At 39.4% G+C, this 19295-nt stretch overlaps 1 long non-coding RNA gene across 1 annotated transcript in view; it reads right to left on the bottom strand.

Annotated features, from left to right (window-relative positions):
* Positions 1-4614: 4614 nt before the first annotated feature.
* Positions 4615-19295, bottom strand: part of LOC130300476 (uncharacterized) — a 44531-nt gene continuing 29850 nt past the window's right edge. The window contains exons 2-3 of the long non-coding RNA XR_008851329.1: positions 8946-9013; positions 4615-4762 (exon numbers count right to left, since the gene is read on the bottom strand). This is a non-coding gene — a long non-coding RNA (uncharacterized LOC130300476). The remainder of the gene's footprint in view (positions 4763-8945; positions 9014-19295) is intronic.

Genomic DNA, 19295 nt, shown 5'->3' with positions numbered 1-19295 from the left:
ATCGGTACCCCGATCCCCCAAAGCAGAGATTGGGGACCAGAAGCACTCACTCACGCTGTGAGCAATAACCTGTGTCCCCCGCACGGTCTGACTGTACGACCCGGGGACACATATTTCTCTATCCCCACCAGGGTGATGGAGACAGCGAGTAGCGGGGACAAAGATTTCTACATCCTCGTGGCTGTTGAGAGTCTTGGAGATGTAGAAATCTGACCCCATCCCCGACCTCTGCAGTGGGGATGGAGAAAACTGCGTCCCTGCTGCCACCAGGGGAGAGCGCGATCTATCACTGTTCTCCCCTGCCTCTAATCCCCGCTACTCTGCCCCCATGTTAATGTTCTAGCATGTGTCCCCGCTGTGAGAATGCGGAGATCAGGGCAGAACAGAGAAGATGTAGCCGAATGTGTACCGAGAGCTCAGCTGAGCTGCGGCATCCCTCCCCCCCCCCCCCAACAACCAATAGTAGGGGGAGGGTGTGCGTGTCTCAGCCACTCACAGTGCGTTTGCTGAGTCAGCATTTTGAACTCAGGTCACATTTGGCTACGGGCGCACTTTTCTTCACTACAGTAATGATACTGGGATCAGTTTATTCTGTAAAGATCCCATACATCATGATATTACAAATAGGGCCAGTATGCAAACTTTTAATCTGTCATCATACCAGCTAAAGGAAGCGGAACGTACATTGTTACCAAAGGGTTTGTCCTTTACTCCCACACTCAAGTTCAATGAATTCGGGTGGGTGAAGTACATAAACTTGTTCGCCGGCAAGCTAGCTTTACACAAATGTCACAAGATGAAGGATAAAGATGGAGGGGATTTTAGGTACAGAGAGTCAGCTGCTTTAGAAATTCTACAAGATTTGCGCATGGAAACTGAGGGTTAAGAGGTGTTACCCAAAGCACCCTTTACTGATCTCAAACACAGATCTCAAATTACGACACCATTTAATCAATATTCAAATACTGAAACATTTGTGAACCTCGTCCCTGAGATTAAGTCCATCCAGCCTGATAGTAATCTTATTCATTCTAATGTATCACAAGAAGAGAAAAATGCTCTCAAGAGGTTACAGGATAACGAGAATTTAATAATAAAATTTTCGGATAAGGGCGGCAACATAGAGACGAGTACACCAACATGGCTCTTAAAGGAGAACTCCAGACCATAGAAATTGTCCCCCATACTGCCGGCAGTAAAAAAATAAAGATGTACATACCTTCCTCCGCTCCCCCGGGGCCTCCTGTAACCGGCTCCGGTCTCCGCCGCAATCCACTTCCTGGTTGCCGGTGGTCGGATGAATCAGCCAATCACCAGCCGCAGCGCAGTCCGACTCGGCCGGTGATAGGCTGAGCGGCAGCGTGACGTTTTCGGCCCTGGCCGCAGGTGCCGGTGTAGTGAAGAATTTTGTGTCCTGAAGCATTTTCACGCTGCCGCTCAGCCTATCGCCGGACGAGTCGGACTGCGCTGCGGTTGGTGATTGGCTGATTCATCCGACCACCGTCAACCAGGAAGTGGATTGCGGCGGAGACCGGAGTCGGTTACCGGAGGCCCCGGGGGAGCGGAGGAAGGTATGTACATCTTACATTTTTTACTGCCGGCAGTATGGGGGACAATTTTTATGCTCTGGAGTTCTCCTTTAAGCTATTCAATGATAGGAACACCTAAGAAATACTAGATAATGAATATTTGTCACAACTTAAATCTATATTGACATCAGCCAAGGAGGAGAATCTTGTGTCAGAAGAGGAGTTTAAGATTATATACAATGCACATCCAGCAATAGCCTCCCTCCTTCAACGCCTTACTAAAACACACACAAAGAAATGAACCTCATCAAAGGACACCCTATTTTTTTTCAGGCAACAACAATTAAACGGAGAGAGCGAGAACATACGTGGAGTAAATCGTGGCCCCATTCGTATCTTTCCTACCTTCATACATTAAAGGAAATCTATCACCAATGTCACCTGCACTAACCTGTCGGTAGTGCAGGTGACACTGACGACAATGGTACTCACCTTGTCCCGTTCCGTGGCGGGGATCTTTTCCACTAGGTCCAGCTCTGGGCACTCGACTTGGGGCATGGGCAGAGCTTAGTGATGTCAACACTGCTGTTCTCTCACAGTGGGACCCAGCAGGGAGCATACGTGGTGACATCACTATGCTCCGCCCATGCCCCAAGCCACTGCTGCTCTCTGCTGGGTCTCACAGCAGCAGTGACGTAACTAAGCTCCGCCCGTGCCCCAAGTCGGGTGCCAGAGCTGGACCTAACGGACATGATTACCGGAGATCCCTGCCCCGGAACAGGACAAGGTAAGTACCGTTGTCATCAGTGTCACCTGCACTACTTGTCGGTACCGACAGGTTAGTGCAGGTGACACTGGTGACATATTTCCTTTAAGGACACCAAAGACACCTTATTGAAAATGTATGATTTAGAGGTGAATGATAGCACATTACTTATGAGTTTGGATGTGGAGAGCCTTTATAGTAATATTGCATGAGTAGGGTATCACTGCGTTGAACACTTTTCTCTCCAAACATAGTTGTTATATCACTCTTAAGGGTTACTGCCATGGGGAAAGCTCATGCACCTATGTTTGCAAACCTTTTTTTTGGAGTGGTGGGAGAGCTCTATTGTATTTAGGGATGATTTATTGCATTACACAGAGCACATTCTGTATTGGAGAAGATATATTGATGATATTTAAAATTTTTGGGACGGTGGTGGGGAATTATTTCATGATCAAATTGGTATGAAATTCACAGCGGAGGAAGGGGGCAGAAGGCTTAACTTTTTAGATCTACCATCTATCGCAAGCCAACCTCGACCAACAATTTTTTACATTGGGGGAGTTGGCATCCTGACACATTAAAACGTAGCATCTCGGTGGGCAAATACTTAAGAGCTAGGTGTAATTGTTCTGAGGAAAGTAAGGATACCTGAAGAGGAACATGAGGAGAGGATTCAATCTCGTGAGGGCAACCAACTCAAAAGATCATTAGGTGCATTGGCAGCATTGATGCCTATACCCCTCGAATAACAGGTATATTAAGGAAATATTGGAGAATACTAAGATTAGACCCAGACATTGCATAAGTGCTGGCCAACAAGCCAAGTATAACATACAGAAGAAGATCCAATTTACGGGATTTATTGGTCCATAGTTACTAACAGGAACCGCAATCTGAGAGAAAAATGTGGTTGCCAAAAAGATCCCATTGCTCATCATGCAAATTGATGCCCAAATTTTTTTTTTTATATTCCTGTGAACGGACGAAATTCCAAAGTTAGGAGGTTTATTAATTGCAGCAGTCGCAATGTCATCTATGTGGCACAATGCCCTTGTCCAAAACTATACGTTGGAAAAATTACTCAAGAACTTGGAAAATATATGGGAACACACATCAGCACTTTTAGGATAATGGCAGATAATCCCGTTGTGAGCTATGTTAAGTCTATATATAACAATAAACCCGAGGTTATGAAATTCTGGGGATTAGCAAAATTTTAATCAGGCCCATGTAAAGGGGATATGGACAGAATACTCCTTAACCAGTTGCCGTCTAAGGACGAGCTGCCTCGTCCTGAGACAGCAACCATTGTATGGTGCGGGCTCGAGTCACACCGGCCTGCCCCCAGCTTATTCCTGTAGCTGGGGCCGGCGTTAATAGCTGACATGCGGCTATTGCCGCGGGCGGCTATTAACCCTTTAGATCGCAGCTGTCAAAGTTGATAGCGGCGTATAAAGGGACATTTAAACCATCCCTGGTGGTGTAGCGGGTGGATCACCTCCCCACAGCGCAATCGCGGGGGGCATCCACTGCTGAGGTAGCCGGAGGGCTTACCTCATGTCCTGTGCTGGCTGCTGCACTGTGGTCTGTATGAGGAATCTAATGATTCCTCCTAAAAGTGACTAAAAGTGTAAAAAAAAGTTGAATAAAAAGTTTTCAAAAAGCACCCATTAACCCCTTCCATATTAAAAGTCTAAAACACCCCCCTTTCCCAAATTCCATATAAAAAATGTAACCATAATAAAATGTGGTATTGTCGTGTGCGTAAATGTCTGAACTATAAAAATATAATGTTAATTAAACCGCACGGTCAATGGGGTACACCAAAAAAAATCCAAAGTCCAAAATTGCATATTTTTGGTCACTTTGTATACCCTTAAAAAAGTATAAAAAGCGATCAAAAAGTCCCATCAAAAAAGAAATGGAACCGATAAAAAAAATGTTTTAAGTAGTAAAATAAAATAAAACCTATATAAATGAGGTATTCTTGTAACAGTAATAATTTTTACCGAAAAGGGCACTGCATAGAATCGGTAGCACCCAAAAGTTACAAAATGGCATTTTTTTCTCAATTTTGCCCCACAAATATTTTTTTTCTGGTTTTGCCGTAAATTTTGTGGTGAAATGATTGATGTCATTATAAAGTATAATTGGTGGCACAAAAAAAAAAGCCCTCATATGGGTCTGTATGTGCAAAATTGAAAGCATTATGATTTTTAGAAGGTGATGAGGAAAAATCAAAAGTGCAAAAACGGAAAAACCCTGTGTCCTTAAAGGGGTACTCCGGTGGTAAATTCTTTTGACTATATGGCATCTTCTTTGTAAGTTTAGTTTTTTTGCAATATACATGTGTTATATGTTTTGGCAGCATGTGTGTGTTTTTCTTACCTGTTTGTTGGGCAGGAAGTTCTGTAGTTCAGAGGGTTTTCTTTTACTGTTGTCCACAGTCGGCCATGTTCTGAGTCTGTGGTGGACAAGATGTCATAGTTTTTTTTTTCTCTGTCTGCATGAGAGAAATAAGCCACGCCCCTCATCTCATCCAGCTGAGTACACAGCTCCTCACCTCCCCTCCCCCTGCTCTGTATTCTAAGGACGCAGGTCTGCACAGGAGAAGGAACACAGAGAAGATGTGTGTTATCTGAAGGGGAGGATGACAAGGTGCATGGGCTGGGGATGTATAGACTGCAGGGGAATAAATCTCATACTGGGGATGATCTCTATATGTGAAGGGGGAGGATGACAAGGTGCACGGGCTGGGGATGTATAGACTGCGGGGGAATAAATCTCATACTGGGGATGATCTCTATATGTGAAGGGGAGGATGACAAGGTGCATGGGCTGGGGATGTATAGACTGCAGGGGAATAAATCTCATACTGGGGATGATCTCTATATGTGAAGGGGGAGGATGACAAGGTGCACGGGCTGGGGATGTATATACTGCAGGGGAATAAATCTCATACTGGGGATGATCTCTATATGTGAAGGGGAGGATGACAAGGTGCATGGGCTGGGGATGTATAGACTGCGGGGGAATAAATCACATACTGGGGATGATCTCTATATGTGAAGGGGAGGATGACAAGGTGCATGGGCTGGGGATGTATAGACTGCGGGGGAATAAATCTCATACTGGGGATGATCTCTATGTGAAGGGGAGGATGACAAGGTGCACGGGCTGGGGATGTATATACTGCAGGGGAATAAATCTCATACTGGGGATGATCTCTATATGTGAAGGGGAGGATGACAAGGTGCATGGGCTGGGGATGTATGGACTGCAGGGGAATAAATCTCATACTGGGAATGATCTCTATATGTGAAGGGGAGGATGACAAGGTGCATGGGCTGGGGATGTATAGATTGCAGGGGAATAAATCTCATACTGGGGATGATCTCTATATATGAAGGGGAGGATGACACGGTGCATGGGCTGGGGATGTATAGACTGCAGGGGAATAAATCTCATACTGGGGATGATCTCTATATGTGAAGGGGAGGATGACAAGGTGCATGGGCTGGGGATGTATGGACTGCAGGGGAATAAATCTCATACTGGGGATGATCTCTATATGTGAAGGGGAGGATGACAAGGTGCATGGGCTGGGGATGTATAGACTGCAGGGGAATAAATCTCATACTGGGGATGATCTCTATATGTGAAGGGAAGGATGACAAGGTGCATGGGCTGGGGATGTATAGACTGCAGGGGAATAAATCTCATACTGGGGATGATCTCTATATGTGAAGGGGGAGGATGACAAGGTGCACGGGCTGGGGATGTATATACTGCAGGGGAATAAATCTCATACTGGGGGTGATCTCTATATGTGAAGGGGAGGATGACAAGGTGCATGGGCTGGGGATGTATAGACTGCAGGGGAATAAATCTCATACTGGGGATGATCTCTATATATGAAGGGGAGGATGACAAGGTGCATGGGCTGGGGATGTATAGACTGCAGGGGAATAAATCTCATACTGGGGATGATCTCTATATGTGAAGGGGGAGGATGACAAGGTGCACGGGCTGGGGATGTATATACTGCAGGGGAATAAATCTCATACTGGGGATGATCTCTATATGTGAAGGGGAGGATGACAAGGTGCATGGGCTGGGGATGTATGGACTGCAGGGGAATAAATCTCATACTGGGAATGATCTCTATATGTGAAGGGGAGGATGACAAGGTGCATGGGCTGGGGATGTATAGACTGCAGGGGAATAAATCTCATACTGGGGATGATCTCTATATATGAAGGGGAGGATGACACGGTGCATGGGCTGGGGATGTATAGACTGCGGGGGAATAAATCTCATACTGGGGATGATCTCTATATGTGAAGGGGAGGATGACAAGGTGCATGGGCTGGGGATGTATAGACTGCAGGGGAATAAATCTCATACTGGGGATGATCTCTATATGTGAAGGGGAGGATGACAAGGTGCATGGGCTGGGGATGTATAGACTGCAGGGGAATAAATCTCATACTGGGGATGATCTCTATATGTGAAGGGGGAGGATGACAAGGTGCACGGGCTGGGGATGTATAGACTGCAGGGGAATAAATCTCATACTGGGGATGATCTCTATATGTGAAGGGGAGGATGACAAGGTGCATGGGCTGGGGATGTATAGACTGCAGGGGAATAAATCTCATACTGGGGATGATCTCTATATGTGAAGGGGAGGATGACAAGGTGCATGGGCTGGGGATGTATAGACTGCAGGGGAATAAATCTCATACTGGGGATGATCTCTATATGTGAAGGGGGAGGATGACAAGGTGCACGGGCTGGGGATGTATAGACTGCAGGGGAATAAATCTCATACTGGGGATGATCTCTATATGTGAAGGGTCAGAATGACAAGGTGCACGGGCTGGGGATGTATAGACTGCAGGGGAATAAATCTCATACTGGGGATGATCTCTATATGTGAAGGGGAGGATGACAAGGTGCACGGGCTGGGGATGTATAGACTGCAGGGGAATAAATCTCATACTGGAAATGATCTCTATATGTGAAGACGGAGGGGGGGGAATCCTGAATGACACATGCTGGGAGTTGTAGTCCCTGTTGTGTATGTGTGTATGCTAGTGTTTACAAACCAGTGTGCCTCCACCTGTTGCAAAACTACAACTCCCAGCATGCCCTGACAGACTTTGGGCATGGTGGGAGTTGTAGATTTGCAACAGCTGGAGGCACACTGGTTGGGAAACACTGTTCTAGCCTATTCAGCCTACACATCATGTTACACCAGTGTTTCCCAACCAGTGTGCCTCCAGCTGTTGCAAAACTACAACTCCTAGCATGCCAAAAGGCTGTCAGGGCATGCTGGGAGTTGTAGTTTTGCAACACCTGGAGGCACCCTGGTTAGGAAACACTGGTGTATGCCCTATAGAGGTGTGGTGCTCCAGGAGACTGCAGAGGCAACATGCTGGTGTTATACCTGAAGACTCCTGAATGACACATGCTGGGAGTTGTAGTCCCTTTTGTGTGTGTATGCCAGTGTATCCCAACCAAGGCTGATTTATATTAGTGTGATGTGTATAAGGGGGCTGACCCGGGAAAATAGTAGGATGTGTAAAGGGCGGAACAAACAAACAAAAAAAAGGAGCCGCCCCAAACCAGCAAGGCATGTGGCATACTGGGATTTGTTTTCAGCACACCAAGAAACAGAAAATAGAAGCAAAGATAGGAAAACAAAGTGGGGGATAAAAAGACAACAAAGAACGGAAATAGAGTTGCCTAAACAACAAGAATAGAAATGAAACAAAACAAATAGGGTAAGTCACAAACGGAAAAACACGTTGACCACTAGAGTAACCCTTTAAAGGGGTACTCCGCCCCTGGCATCTTATCCCCTATCCAAAGGATAGGGGATAAGATGTTAGATCGCCGCGGTCCCGCTGCTGGGGACCCCGGGGATCGCCGCTGCGGCACCGCGCCATCATTACTGCACAGAGCGAGTTCGCTCTGTGCGTAATGACGGGCGATACAGGGGACGGAGCAGTGTGACGTCATGACTCCGCCCCTCATGACATCACGGCCCATCCGCTTAATGCAAGTCTATGGCAGGGGGCGTGACGACCGCCACGCCCCCTTCCCATAGACTTGTATTGACGGGGGCGGAGCCGTGACGTAACGATGCTCCGGCCCCTGTATTGCCCGTCATTACGTGCAGAGCGATCTCGCTCTGCGCACTAATGATAACGGGGTGCCTCAGCAGCGATCCCCGGGTCCCCAGCAGCGGGACCCCGGCGATCTGACATCTTATCCCCTATCCTTTGGATAGGGGATAAGATGTCTAGGGGCGGAGTACCCCTTTAAGGGATTAAAGAAGAGACGAGGTGGCTATACCGCCTTAACAGCAGGGAACCCTCTAGCCTCAATAAAGGCTTTTCATTCTATGAATTTCTGGAATAAGGATGATCACTGTAAACTGTTGACACAACACATGAAAATGCCTGAATGTCGGCTATACGCTTATGAGAGTAAGATACAAATGAGAATATATCTGTCAGACAATGCTCCGGTAAGATGTTATTATATTGGGTGGAATAATTGGGAACCCATATGGTGTCCCTTTAGCTAGACATACACTACATACTTTTTAACAAATATTGGATCAAACTGATACTTACTTGTGGTGATGCTCCCAGTGGATGTTTTGCGATGTTGGGAATGCTGAGGAGTGTGGTTGTAATCAATCCTAGAACAGTAAATATTTAATAAGATGATAATTCTATTAAATAAAAGACAGATATGAAGGCATTCCTATAGTGTATACATCAAATGACAAATAGGATACATTAGTAACATTATGATGTCTCCATTCTTATCGGTGGCCAGTGAACTGTAATGTAGCCTCAAACTTGAAGATTAATCTACATAATGGTGCTTATTATAATATGGAAAATAAATTATAATTACAGTAATGAGTTTTGCCACACTAACCATTATAATAATGGAAGAAGTACAGTGGGGATCAAAAGTTTGGGCCCCCCAGGTAAAAAATTGTATTAATGTACATAAAGAAGCCAAGGAAAGATGGAAAAATCTCCAAAAGGCATCAAATTACAGATTAGACCTTCTTATAATATGTCACCAAAAGTTAGATTTTATTTCCATCATTTACACTTTCAAAATAACAGAAAACAAAAAAATGGTGTCTGCTAAAGTTTGGGCCCCCTGCAGAATTTATAGCATGCACTGCCCCCTTTACAAAGCTGAGACCTGCCAGTGTCATGGATTGTTCTCAATCATCATCTGGGAAGACCGGGTGATGTCAATCTCAAAGGTTTTAAATGCCCAGACTCATCTGACCTTGCCCCAACAATCAGCACCATGGGTTCTTCTAAGCAGTTGTCTAGAAATCTGAAACTGAAAATAGTTGACGCTCACAAAGCTGGAGAAGGCTATAAGAAGATAGCAAAATGTTTTCAGATGTCAATATCCTCTGTTTGGAATGTAATTAAGAAATGGCAGTCATCAGGAACAGTGGAAGTTAAAGCAAGATCTGGAAGACCAAGAAAAATACAGAACAGCTCGCAGGATTGTGAGAAAAACTATTCAAACCCCACGTTTGACTGCACAATCCCTCCAGAAAGATCTGGCAGACACTGGAGTTGTGATACACTATTCCACTATAAAGAGATACTTGTACAAATATGGTCTTCATGGAAGAGTCATCAGAAGAAAACCTCTTCTACGTCCTCACCACAAAAATCTGCGTTTGAACTTTGCAAATGAACATATAGACAAGCCTGATGCATTGTGGAAACAAGTTCTGTGGACCGATGAGGTTAAAATTTTATCATCGGTCCACAGAACTTCCAAAATGCATCAGGCTTGTCGATATGTTCATTTGCAATGTTCAAACGCTGATTTTTGTGGTGAGGACGTAGAAGAGGTTTTCTTCTGATGACTCTTCCATGAAGACCATATTTGTACAAGTATCTCTTTATAGTGGAATAGTGAACCACAACTCTAGTGTCTGCCAGATCTTTCTGGAGGGATTGTGCAGTCAAACGTGGGTTTTGAATTGTTTTTCTCACAATCCTGCGAGCTGTTCTGTCTGATATCTTTCTTGGTCTTCCAAATCTTGTTTTAACTTCCACTGTTCCTGATGACTGCCATTTCTTAATTACATCCTGAACAGAGGATATTGACATCTGAAAACATTTTGCTATCTTCTTATAGCCTTCTCCAGCTTTGTGAGCGTCAACTATTTTCAGTTTCAGATTTCTAGACAACTGCTTAGAAGAACCCATGGTGCTGATTGTTGGGGCAAGGTCAGATGAGTCTGGGCATTTAAAACCTGTGAGAGTGACATCACCCGGTCTTCCCAGATGATGATTGAGAACAATCCACGACACTGGCAGGTTTCAGCTTTGCAAAGGGGGCAGTGCATGCTATAAATTCTGCAGGGTGCACAAACTTTTGCAGACACCATTTTTTTGTTTTGTTATTTCGAAAGTGTAAATGATGGAAATAAAATGTAACTTTTGGTGACATATTATAAAAATGTCTAATCTGTAATTTGATGCCTTTTGGAGATTTTTCCATCTTTCCTTGGCTTCTTTATGAACATTAATACAAATTTTTACCTGGGGTGCCCAAACTTTTGATCCCACTGTATATATATAGAAATACAGAAATGAAATTTTATGAAGAAGTGTAATATATGAAATGACCACAAGATGGCAGTATAAGACCACAAATGGATTTGAGTAATGAAATTTCAGGAAGGAAAACAAGGGAATAGAAATGAATAAGGGTTCAATGAAGGGAATGAGCAGAATGGCAGTAGGAGAAAATGCATACAATTGATAAACAAAAGATAAACTATGTATATATATGAAATGAATCACAGCAATGAACTAATATATATGAAATAATAATATTAAATGAAGTGGAAATAAATTAATCATACAAATATAATCATGAGGGAATTGGAATTATGACATAGTAACATAGTTCATAAGGTTGAAAAAAGCCCAGAGTCCATCAAGTTCAACCTATAACCCTAATGAGTCCCTACTGAGTTGATCCAGAGGAGGCAAAAAACCCTCATACTAGAGGTAAAAATTCCTTTCCGACTCCAAATATGGCACCAGAATAAATCCCTGGATCAACGTTCTGTCCCTATAAATCTAATATACATAATCAGCGATGTTATTACTCTCCAAAAATGCATCCAGACCCCTTTTATTTTCTTTTACAGAGTTCACCATGAAACCTCCTCTTCTGGCAGAGAATTCCACAGTCTCACTGCTCTTACAGTAAAGAACCCCCGTCTGTGCTGGTCTATAAACCTTCTTTCCTCTTAACGTAGAGGATGCCCCCTTGTTATATATACAGTTCTGATATATTTATATATATATTATTAGGTCACCTCCTTGTTATAAATACAGTCCTGGGTATAAATAGATCATGGAGAGATCTCTGTACTGTCCTGATATATTATATATATATTATTAGGTCTCCTCCTTGTTATATATACAGTCCTGGGTATAAATAGATCATGGAGAGATCTCTGTACTGTCCTGATATATTATATATATTATTAGGTCCCCTCCTTGTTATATATACAGTCCTGGGTATAAATAGATCATGGAGAGATCTCTGTACTGTCCTGATATATTATATATATTATTAGGTCACCTCCTTGTTATAAATACAGTCCTGGGTATAAATAGATCATGGAGAGATCTCTGTACTGTCCTGATATATTATATATATTATTAGGTCACCTCCTTGTTAAATATACAGTCCTGGGTATAAATAGATCATGGAGAGATCTCTGTACTGTCCTGATATATTATATATATATTATTAGGTCACCTCCTTGTTATATATACAGTCCTGGGTATAAATAGATCATGGAGAGATCTCTGTACTGCCCTGATATATTATATATATATTATTAGGTCACCTCCTTGTTATATATACAGTCCTGGGTATAAATAGATTATGGAGAGATCTCTGTACTGTCCTGATATATTATATATATTATTAGGTCACCTCCTTGTTGTATATACAGTCCTGGGTATAAATAGATCATGGAGAGATCTCTGTACTGTCCTGATATATTATATATTATTAGGTCACCTCCTTGTTATAAATACAGTCCTGGGTATAAATAAATGATGGGAGAGATATCTGTACTGTCCTGATATATTATATATATTATTAGGTCACCTCCTTGTTATATATACAGTCCTGGGTATAAATAGATCATGGAGAGATCTCTGTACTGTCCTGATATATTATATATATTATTAGGTCACCTCCATGTTATATATACAGTCCTGGGTATAAATAAATGATGGGAGAGATATCTGTACTGTCCTGATATATTATATATATTATTAGGTCACCTCCTTGTTATATATACAGTCCTGGGTATAAATAGATCATGGAGAGATCTCTGTACTGTCCTGATATATTATATATATTATTAGGTCACCTCCTTGTTATATATACAGTCCTGGGTATAAATAGATCATGGAGAGATCTCTGTACTGTCCTGATATATTATATATATTATTAGGTCACCTCCTTGTTATATATACAGTCCTAGGTATAAATAGATCATGGAGAGATCTCTGTACTGTCCTGATATATTATATATATGTTATTAGGTCACCTCCTTGTTATATATACAGTCCTGGGTATAAATAGATCATGGAGAGATCTCTGTACTGTCCTGATATATTATATATATTATTAGGTCACCTCCTTGTTATATATACAGTCCTGGGTATAAATAGATCATGGAGAGATCTCTGTACTGTCCTGATATATTATATATATTATTAGGTCACCTCCTTGTTATATATACAGTCCTGGGTATAAATAGATCATGGAGAGATCTCTGTACTGTCCTGATATATTATATATATTATTAGGTCACCTCCTTGTTATATATACAGTCCTGGGTATAAATAGATCATGGAGAGATATCTGTACTGTCCTGACATATTATATATATTATTAGGTCACCCCCTTGTTATATATACAGTCCTGGGTATAAATAGATCATGGAGAGATCTCTGTACTGTCCTGATATATTATATATATATATATATATTAGGTCACCTCCTTGTTATATATACAGTCCTGGGTATAAATAGACCATGGAGAGATCTCTGTACTGCCCTGATATATTATATATATATTATTAGGTCACCTCCTTGTTATATATACAGTCCTAGGTATAAATAGATCATGGAGAGATCTCTGTACTGTCCTGATATATTATATATATGTTATTAGGTCACCTCCTTGTTATATATACAGTCCTGGGTATAAATAGATCATGGAGAGATCTCTGTACTGTCCTGATATATTATATATATTATTAGGTCACCTCTTTGTTATATATACAGTCCTGGGTATAAATAGATCATGGAGAGATCTCTGTACTGTCCTGATATATTATATATATTATTAGGTCACCTCCTTGTTATATATACAGTCCTGGGTATAAATAGATCATGGAGAGATCTCTGTACTGTCCTGATATATTATATATATTATTAGGTCACCTCCTTGTTATATATACAGTCCTGGGTATAAATAGATCATGGAGAGATATCTGTACTGTCCTGACATATTATATATATTATTAGGTCACCCCCTTGTTATATATACAGTCCTGGGTATAAATAGATCATGGAGAGATCTCTGTACTGTCCTGATATATTATATATATATATATATATATTAGGTCACCTCCTTGTTATATATACAGTCCTGGGTATAAATAGATCATGGAGAGATCTCTGTACTGTCCTGATATATTATATATATATATATATATATATATTAGGTCACCTCCTTGTTATATATACAGTCCTGGGTATAAATAGATCATGGAGAGATCTCTGTACTGTCCTGATATATTATATATATTATTAGGTCACCTCCTTGTTATATATACAGTCCTGGGTATGAATAGATCATGGAGAGATCTCTGTACTGTCCGGATATATTATATATATTATTAGGTCACCTCCTTGTTATATATACAGTCCTGGGTATAAATAGATCATGGAGAGATCTCTGTACTGTCCTGATATTATATATATATTATTAGGTCACCCCCTTGTTATATATACAGTCCTGGGTATAAATAGACCATGGAGAGATCTCTGTACTGTCCTGATATATTATATATATTATTAGGTCACCTCCTTGTTATATATACAGTCCTGGGTATAAATAGACCATGGAGAGATCTCTGTACTGTCCTGATATATTATATATATTATTAGGTCACCTCCTTGTTATATATACAGTCCTGGGTATAAATAGATCATGGAGAGATCTCTGTACTGTCCTGATATATTATATATATTATTAGGTCACCTCCTTGTTATATATACAGTCCTGGGTATAAATAGATCATGGAGAGATCTCTGTACTGTCCTGATATATTATATATATATATATATTAGGTCACCTCCTTATTATATATACAGTCCTGGGTATAAATAGATCATGGAGAGATCTCTGTACTGTCCTGATATTATATACATATTATTAGGTCACCCCCTTGTTATATATACAGTCCTGGGTATAAATAGACCATGGAGAGATCTCTGTACTGTCCTGATATATTATATATATTATTAGGTCACCTCCTTGTTATATATACAGTCCTGGGTATAAATAGATCATGGAGAGATCTCTGTACTGTCCTGATATATTATATATATTATTAGGTCACCTCCTTGTTATAAATACAGTCCTGGGTATAAATAAATGATGGGAGAGATATCTGTACTGTCCTGATATATTATATATATTATTAGGTCACCTCCTTGTTATAAATACAGTCCTGGGTATAAATAGATCATGGAGAGATCTCTGTACTGTCCTGATATATTATATATATTATTAGGTCACCTCCTTGTTATATATACAGTCCTGGGTATAAATAGATGATGGGAGAGATATCTGTACTGTCCTGATATATTATATATATTATTAGGTCACCTTCTTGTTATATATACAGTCCTGGGTATAAATAGATCATGGAGAGATCTCTGTACTGTCCTGATATATTATATATATTATTAGGTCACCTTCTTGTTATATATACAGTCCTGGGTATAAATAGATGATGGGAGAGATATCTGTACTGTCCTGATATATTATATATATTATTAGGTCACCTCCTTGTTATATATACAGTCCTGGGTATAAATAGATCATGGAGAGATCTCTGTACTGTCCTGATATATTATATATATTATTAGGTCACCTCCTTGTTATATATACAGCCCTGGGTATAAATAGATCATGGAGAGATATCTGTACTGTCCTGATATATTATATATATTATTAGGTAACCTCCTTGTTATATATACAGTCCTGGGTATAAATAGATCATGGAGAGATATCTGTACTGTCCTGATATATTATATATATTATTAGGTCACCTCCTTGTTATATATACAGTCCTGGGTATAAATAGATCATGGAGAGATCTCTGTACTGTCCTGATATATTATATATATTATTAGGTCACCTCCTTGTTATATATACAGTCCTGGGTATAAATAGATCATGGAGAGATCTCTGTACTGTCCTGATATATTATATATATTATTAGGTCACCTCCTTGTTATATATACAGTCCTGGGTATAAATAGATCATGGAGAGAGCTTTGTACTGTCCTGATATATTATATATATATATTAGGTCACCTCCTTGTTATATATACAGTCCTGGGTATAAATAGATCATGGAGAGATCTCTGTACTGTCCTGATATATTATATATATTATTAGGTCACCTCCTTGTTATATATACAGTCCTGGGTATAAATAGATCATGGAGAGATCTCTGTACTGTCCTGATATATTATATATATTATTAGGTCACTTCCTTGTTATATATACAGTCCTGGGTATAAATAGATCATGGAGAGATCTCTGTACTGTCCTGATATATTATATATATTATTAGGTCACCTCCTTGTTATATATACAGTCCTGGGTATAAATAGATCATGGAGAGATCTCTGTACTGTCCTGATATATTATATATATTATTAGGTCACCTCCTTGTTATATATACAGTCCTGGGTATAAATAGATCATGGAGAGATCTCTGTACTGTCCTGATATATTATATATATATATTAGGTAACCTCCTTGTTATATATACAGTCCTGGGTATAAATAGATCACGGAGAGATCTCTGTACTGTCCTGATATATTATATATATATATATATTAGGTCACCTCCTTGTTATATATACAGTCCTGGGTATAAATAGATCATGGAGAGATCTCTGTACTGTCCTGATATATTATATATATTATTAGGTCACCTCCTTGTTATATATACAGTCCTGGGTATATATAGATCATGGAGAGATCTCTGTACTGTCCTGATATATTATATATATTATTAGGTCACGTCCTTGTTATATATACAGTCCTGGGTATAAATAGTTCATGGAGAGATCTCTGTACTGTCCTGATATATTATATATATATATATATATATTATTAGGTCACCTCCTTGTTATATATACAGTCCTGGGTATAAATAGATCATAGAGAGATCTCTGTACTGTCCTGATATAATATATATATATATATATATATATATATATATATATATATATATATATTAGGTCACCTCCTTATTATATATACAGTCCTGGGTATAAATAGATCATGGAGAGATCTCTGTACTGTCCTGATATATTATATATATATATTATTAGGTCACCTCCTTATTATATATACAGTCCTGGGTATAAATAGATCATGGAGAGATCTCTGTACTGTCCTGATATATTATATATATATTATTAGGTCACCTCCTTGTTATATATACAGTCCTGGGTAAAAATAGATCATGGAGAGATCTCTGTACTGTCCTAATATATTATATATATATTTTTTTAGGTCACCTCCTTGTTATATATACAGTCCTGGGTATAAATAGATCATGGAGAGATCTCTGTACTGTCCTGATATATTATATATATTATTAGGTCACCTCCTTGTTATATATACAGTCCTGGGTATAAATAGATCATGGAGAGATCTCTGTACTGTCCTGATATATTATATATATTATTAGGTCACCTCCTTGTTATATATACAGTCCTGGGTATAAATAGATCATGGAGAGATCTCTGTACTGTCCTGATATATTATATATATTATTAGGTATCCTCCTTGTTATATATACAGTCCTGGGTATAAATAGATCATGGAGAGATCTCTGTACTGCCCTGATATATTATATATATATATTATTAGGTCACCTCCTTGTTATATATACAGTCCTGGGTATAAATAGATTATGGAGAGATCTCTGTACTGTCCTGATATATTATATATATTATTAGGTCACCTCCTTGTTATATATACAGTCCTGGGTATAAATAGATCATAGAGAGATCTCTGTACTGTCCTGATATATTATATATATTATTAGGTCACCTCCTTGTTATATATACAGTCCTGGGTATAAATAGATCATGGAGAGATCTCTGTACTGTCCGGATATATTATATATATTATTAGGTCACCTCCTTGTTATAGATACAGTCCTGGGTATAAATAGATCATAGAGAGATCTCTGTACTGTCCTGATATATTATATATATATTATTAGGTCACCTCCTTGTTATATATACAGTCCTGGGTATAAATAGATCATGGAGAGATCTCTGTACTGTCCTGATATATTATATATATTATTAGGTCACCTCCTTGTTATATATACAGTCCTGGGTATAAATAGATCATGGAGAGATCTCTGTACTGTCCTGATATATTATATATATTATTAGGTCACCTCCTTATTATATATACAGTCCTGGGTATAAATAGATCATGGAGAGATCTCTGTACTGTCCTGATATATTATATATATATATTATTAGGTCACCTCCTTATTATATATACAGTCCTGGGTATAAATAGATCATGGAGAGATCTCTGTACTGTCCTGATATATTATATATATATTATTAGGTCACCTCCTTGTTATATATACAGTCCTGGGTAAAAATAGATCATGGAGAGATCTCTGTACTGTCCTAATATATTATATATATATTTTTTTAGGTCACCTCCTTGTTATATATACAGTCCTGGGTATAAATAGATCATGGAGAGATCTCTGTACTGTCCTGATATATTATATATATTATTAGGTCACCTCCTTGTTATATATACAGTCCTGGGTATAAATAGATCATGGAGAGATCTCTGTACTGTCCTGATATATTATATATATTATTAGGTCACCTCCTTGTTATATATACAGTCCTGGGTATAAATAGATCATGGAGAGATCTCTGTACTGTCCTGATATATTATATATATTATTAGGTATCCTCCTTGTTATATATACAGTCCTGGGTATAAATAGATCATGGAGAGATCTCTGTACTGCCCTGATATATTATATATATATATTATTAGGTCACCTCCTTGTTATATATACAGTCCTGGGTATAAATAGATTATGGAGAGATCTCTGTACTGTCCTGATATATTATATATATTATTAGGTCACCTCCTTGTTATATATACAGTCCTGGGTATAAATAGATCATAGAGAGATCTCTGTACTGTCCTGATATATTATATATATTATTAGGTCACCTCCTTGTTATATATACAGTCCTGGGTATAAATAGATCATGGAGAGATCTCTGTACTGTCCGGATATATTATATATATTATTAGGTCACCTCCTTGTTATAGATACAGTCCTGGGTATAAATAGATCATAGAGAGATCTCTGTACTGTCCTGATATATTATATATATATTATTAGGTCACCTCCTTGTTATATATACAGTCCTGGGTATAAATAGATCATGGAGAGATCTCTGTACTGTCCTGATATATTATATATATTATTAGGTCACCTCCTTGTTATATATACAGTCCTGGGTATAAATAGATCATGGAGAGATCTCTGTACTGTCCTGATATATTATATA

The sequence above is a fragment of the Hyla sarda genome, unplaced genomic scaffold, assembly GCF_029499605.1.
Source record: "Hyla sarda isolate aHylSar1 unplaced genomic scaffold, aHylSar1.hap1 scaffold_1083, whole genome shotgun sequence".
NCBI classification, from domain to species: domain Eukaryota; kingdom Metazoa; phylum Chordata; class Amphibia; order Anura; family Hylidae; genus Hyla; species Hyla sarda.
The sequence above is the reverse complement of the archived record's forward strand: the minus strand, read 5'-3'. Positions and strand labels throughout refer to the sequence as shown.